Source organism: Acanthopagrus latus, chromosome 18 (assembly GCF_904848185.1).
Source record: "Acanthopagrus latus isolate v.2019 chromosome 18, fAcaLat1.1, whole genome shotgun sequence".
NCBI lineage: Eukaryota > Metazoa > Chordata > Actinopteri > Spariformes > Sparidae > Acanthopagrus > Acanthopagrus latus.
In genome coordinates, this window is record NC_051056.1 from 14,575,420 (window position 1) to 14,581,419 (window position 6,000).

Below are 6,000 nucleotides of genomic sequence, written 5' to 3' on the forward strand. Positions count from 1 at the left end.
TGCATGTACAGAACAAATTACCCAAATTACCCAGTGAAGTTGCATAACATAACAACTTAAAGGACACCAAATATATTTTACATTGGTTTTTTTTCCAGTGCTTTATATTGTTTTTTTTGTGCATGTAAAAGGTCTTAAGGGGGGCCTTAAATAGACAGGATATGAAACAAAGCATTTTAGACAGATGCTGCTGCACTGGACAGTATGAGTACTTTGCATTAAAGTAGTAACCCGAAATAAACGTACGAACCTGTAAATGAGCATAATATGACTTGATTAAAATGCACTTTGCCAAAATGCCACGGAAAAAAGAGGCTATAGTCGAGAACACTTTCGCAAAATTGAGTCCTGTTTTAATGAATAAGTCGATGTCTTTTCACCAGCAAGTCCCCAAAACCCCAATTCTCTGTGCAGTTATTAGCTGAACCAAAATCGACAAGCCCCCACCACGTGAACTTGCTTTCATTTTACTTTATCTCCTTTTCTGAGCGGCAGGCCAACAATAGACTGAACATGGGCGCAGTGTTGCTCTTGCTTTTCACTGTCTTGAGATGTTTCCTGTGTTTCAGATTTGTAATTCATAATGCATCTCATTACATTGCAAGAAATAGATTGCAGGTTGATTTATAATCATAGGCTAGCAGGTTATGCCAGCTGGGTTTAATTATTTCACAGAAAATTCACATCCAGTCCGTGGAGGCTGGAAGAAAAGGTTAACTTTTTTTTTTGAAAGCTGGGGGAACCAATTTCAGATTTCCATATTTAATGTCTAATTCGTTTGTCTGTGAGTATTGACTGACTGCTGACTGTCTGCTTTCACTGTCAGTGCCTCTGACAATGCAGTCATGGCAGCATTGATAGAGAGTGTGGCACATAAATCAGCTGGTAATGTCGTCTTTACCTTAACTTATTTGTTGGTCAGATTTGGTTTCTTTTTGATGAGATCATGGATTGGAACCTCCGATTGGAGAAATGAATAAAAACCAATCCTAATGCATAAGGGGAAAAAAAAAGTGTGGCTAATTTTGATATGATAACTGGCTTGTCTTCAAGATAACAACCAAGGATAGCAAACAAGTCGTTGCAGGGACCTATGTGCTTACAGCGAATGGCTCTTTTTGCAATGTCTTGATGACTTTTCAGCTAAGCTAAGCTAAGCTAACGCAGTCATCTAGTCTAAACAATGTTTTATTGCTGATGTGTGGTGTTGCAGAGTGTGTTTTCCCCCTTATAATTTGAATGCTAATTCTATGTTCACTTTTAGTGCTTCTGGCTCATTTCCTTGGTTTGGGAGTTTTCAGCACCTTTTGAAATGGCCCATTTTTTCCAAGCATAATTTATTGAAGAATGCCAAACTGAAAAAACAAAAAAAACAAACAAACAAAAAAAACTGAATCTGCAAATAGGACATCTGTTTATTTTGTTGCAGAGATATCTACTGAAGTTAGCAGGCTAACCAGCACATCCCTGTTAAAAAGCTCCTGTGCTACTGATGTAAACACCAACACTCCCCTGGTCCCTGAGCACTCAGTAAAAATTGCTACCTGCACAGCAACAGCTAGCAGCCCTCAGCAATTTCTTTGGTCATATGCCTCCTCCTATGTGTTATGAGTATGAATCTGTGGTTTAGCAAAAATGCTTACTGTACATATTGCACCTTTAACTAATGAGAATGCTTTGCTCTCCAACAGCACCTTCTTTTGACGTGTGGGAAAAACATCTTTTGTTCAATAGATGTTGATGTGATCATCATGTTACATCACAATGGACTGATTAACTAGCTCGGCCAATAGAATAGACTTAAGTTTACAGACCTATTAAGATCAATTGCGTCTTATTTGCTGGATTTTTATTGACCATGATTAGATATACTATCTCCTACACAGTAGGTTAAAGTGTAGCTTGTCTAAGTAGTTTCAAATGTATCCTCCTTTCTTCTCCTGGGTATGGAATTGCTTAAAAATGCCATATATTTAAAGACCATTAATAAAGATAAAAATTCATCTGAACCCCTTATGTGCCCAATATTTTTCAACACAAAATGATGTCCTTGTCAATGGAGTGATGGAAAGATGTGTGCCTGAATGCACTAGTTGATTCAAAAGACAGTGAGCTGTGTAAGCAGTTACAGCTTATGAAGAAGGTTTTCTAAGTGGGTAACTGTTTTGTATGTAGCACATTTGAACGTCAAGCTAAAAACTCCTTTAAGTCTTGTAAAAGTTTAAGTGGATGTTCTGTGGTGGCTGTGCTTATGGGAGCAGCTCAGACAATATCCTTTTCCATCCGATATAGTGTGAAGAAAAAAAGACAAACACTCCCCAAAGTCTTTGAGAAAATCACTTTCGTTGTTTTTTTTGTTTTTTTTTCTTGCTGATGCAAGTTTCTCTTTTTATATATATCAGAGAAAGTTTGGTTTAACCTGCAGAGTGCAAATTGCTCTCACTCACTTTGCACCACTACTCTTCCACCTGGTATCCCTGCGCTTCAATCTCTGGAAACATCTTTTCTGAGATGGGCTTGCGCTGGGAGATTCATTTGGGCCTGGAATTGCACACATCACCGCAATATTGAATCTAACCAAGCCAGACTGAAGCAAAAAGGACATTTGGACTGGGCGAAATTGGATATTCTAGTAGTTCAATAAGTTTGAGGCTGGCGCTGGATGGAAGCAAAGGCAATTATTCATGTTCAGCGGTGAAGTTGGTCAAATTCTGGAGAGCTTTTAAATAAAACAACACGTCTAAATGGTATCATAACTGCCATCAGTAGAGCCGATGAAGCCCCTTGGATGAGTGATTAAATGCCCAAATGAGTCCAGCTGCTTGGACTTATTTAGTATTTCTACATGTGCTATGACACGGATGATTGCGAATATTAGACATTATTGCCTTCCCACCGTTTTCCTGCCGGGGCTCGACTCCCATGGGCGAGGATCTGCCCTCCTCAGCAGCCTTTCTAAATAGAGAAATTGTTTGTTGGAAAAGGTCAGCGCTGTTAATTATATGCCTCGCAAGGATGAATGTCCCTGTGAGATTGAAGATGGTGTTCATAAACAGTCTCCTAAAAGAATGGACAGGTTTGAATCTTTAAAGTGCCATTACTGTTCTTTGAAGCGTGCTCTCGGAAACATAACGATTTGAGCGCGATCATTTCCAGCTTACGCGGGGAGAAATTTCAAGTCTATTAGGCGTGAAAGCACGAGGCCCTTAGACAGTGGCCATTTAAGAGGAATGAGAGTGTAATTTTGACCACATTTCCAAGTCCTTTTGCCTTTGTTTGAATTGCGTTTGTTCAATAGACTTGCATAATTCAAGCTTTGAATTCAGCTTCATACTATCTCCGACAGACAGGCCCGTTATAATTACAGGCCGTGCATTTTATTGTGATTGCAAGTTCAGGGGAAAAAAAGGTGGAAATAAAAAAGGGAAACTTTCTGCAAGCCTCGGGGGCGATTTTCAAAACGGGCGAGCTGTCTGAAAATGTTCTTATTTACACTGGGTCTTGTTTTTGCCAATCACTTCAGGACGACCGCATGAGGCTACTTTTGAACGCATGAGAAAGGAGAAATAAACACCCAACGCGTTACTAATGAGAGCCTGGATCATTAGCATTCCTGAAAAGAGCAAAATCACTTCGTTCACTTTGATGAGGTATTTAAAAAGTCCTGATTGTGATCATTTTGGAGGAGATTAGATCTCCTTTTTTTTTTTTTTCCAAATGCCAGATTGCATTACCATCATCTCTGGTGTTGTCCGCGGTTCTGGTGCATAATGACGACTGATTTATGGATGATGCATCGGGATAATAGCCAGAGATTTGGCCCACTTTTTTTTTTTCTGCACGTTACGCAAGCACATAATGTAATCTATATGATTTAATGGAACACAAGATAAAACACTGAATCAAGAAGATGCATTGCACTGTGCACTAATGGAATATGTAAGTGAATCCTGAGATGTCCAACAGTATCTTTAGTGCACTTACCAGGAGCTGAGTGTGCTGGCTGATATTATTTGTTTGCTCTCAGAGTGATCTGAGGCTACGCTGCTGTGCAGTGGGGGTGCAGCTTGATGGACGTTGAGAGGTGCTTGGCTGTGGCCTACTGTAGTGGCTGATCTGTCTGGGATCAATAGCAGCTAATTACAGCCCACATTGATCCAGAAGGCTCACTAATTTAGAGCCGAGCCCAGGTCCTCTCTGTGCAGAGCCAGTGAAGCAACTCCAATCCCGGCCCTCTGGCCCCGCAAACATCTCACTCAGCAGCTCATTATCTCTTAGGAGCAACTGGTGGGGCATTTGTCAGTCTTCTGGGATCAGCTTCATTACTGGGGATACCTGTACGGAACATTAGAGGATCGTCAATACCGTCTTCTGCTTAGCTGCTCAAAGTTTTCTAGCTGCGTCCCCGCATCTCCAACTCAAGACGCTAGATGGTATTTGTTTGGTGCATTTGCAGCGTAGACTTTATCGCCACCTACTGGCCCGTCGTGTCTGTTTCTGCATTTCAAATTATCAGTGTGTCCTCGTGTGTACATAGATATTTTTTTTAAAAATCAAAGGTCGTGTGGACAGTTTTTTTTTTTTTTTTTTTAAACGGAGGAGAAAAGTACAGTATTTGCTTATAAAAACATCCACAGACAAGGCCTCAATTCATCTACTGCACCTGATTTTCTCGCTCTATTTTTTTTTAATATTTGCTACACACAACATCTATTGCATGTCTTACCCTCCTTGCCCTTTTCCCATGTTAAATGTTTTTGAAAGGAGTCTAAGGTCCAAGGGTAGACAGTAATGATGCTGGTCAGATTTTAAAGCTCCGTTTTTGAGGCTGTGCTGCCTTTAAATTATAGAGTTGACTGCACTGAGCTCGCCTGCTTTACTCGTGGCCGTTCTATCGCATCAGTCTCCACAAACTTTTCTATTATGTCCTAAATAAAACCATTAATTTGGAGTTTCTCATTCGAACCATCTGGACGGACAGTGCGGCGGCAGAATATCCTTTTGGCTTCGTGTTGCAGTGTGCATGTGTGCGCATGTGTGTGTCTCCAAGATCAAGGCCACAATCTTTTCATCCTCTGCCCTCCTGCAAGCTTTGATCTGACATTTGAATGTTGCACCGTCTGTTCTTCCATCGTTGTGTGTCCTCACACAACTAAATCTGTGCTGAAACTGCCTTTGGGATGTTTTGTATAACTTGGCCGTGGTCTTCTTTTTTTTTTTTTTTTTTTTTTTTTTTGGTGAAGGTGATCTGAGGTCACTGAACCATCCTGACCCCACCTGAGGAGCACAAATACAAGGAGACAGAACGGTGGGAAAGAACACAGGCTCGCCATCAGCTCGCACACGGCGCAGACACGAGCCGGTCCAACCATATTAGATGCATCTGTCCTTCAGCAGGTGACCTCTGCTTACAATACCATTCAGCTCGGCCTAAACTCTGTTTTTACCACCCTACCTTTCAACGCTATTCAACTCCACAAGATTGCCTCGCTCGGCAGCTATTATGGCACACCGCCACTCTTCCAGATAGAGCGTTTTCACTCACACACCTATCCCTTTTCCTCTCCTGTTTTTCATCCGTCTCACCCCATTTCCGTTGTGTGCTCCAATTGCCGGATCACCCCGGGCTCTCCTCAAAGTCCACATTCACTGCAGCCGAATTCAGCTGAGGGGGAGCTGGGGGTGTAATTGCTTTTTGTGCTGCCGTGTGGTCATCTAATAGCACTGGTAAGCACATGCATGCACTCAGCGTGTGTGTTTGAGGGAGCAGATTTGGGCCTGTTCATCTGTGTTAACGGGATCAACATAGGCGTACACACAAAAACCATTACGGGGAGAGGGTTGTCATTATTTTGGTAAAGGCTGGAGTGTCTTTCACGCCGCAGTGCCACACGTGAGCAGGAATGGGGCGTCTGCACTAATAGCATGTGATGAAGCTCTCGTGTGGATGAGTTTCACGGAAAACGGCCTTGACTAAAGAATCGTCAGTTGCCTCAAGGT

General features: G+C 41.8%; 1 long non-coding RNA gene across 1 annotated transcript; it reads right to left on the reverse strand.

The window, feature by feature from the left end:
* Positions 1-2,437: 2,437 nt before the first annotated feature.
* LOC119007584 lies at positions 2,438-5,247 on the reverse strand. The gene is made up of 4 exons (XR_005071163.1): positions 4,727-5,247; positions 3,985-4,335; positions 2,897-2,955; positions 2,438-2,541 (listed from the first exon to the last, which is right to left on the reverse strand). It is a non-coding gene; the product is annotated as an uncharacterized LOC119007584 (long non-coding RNA).
* Positions 5,248-6,000: the final 753 nt, after the last annotated feature.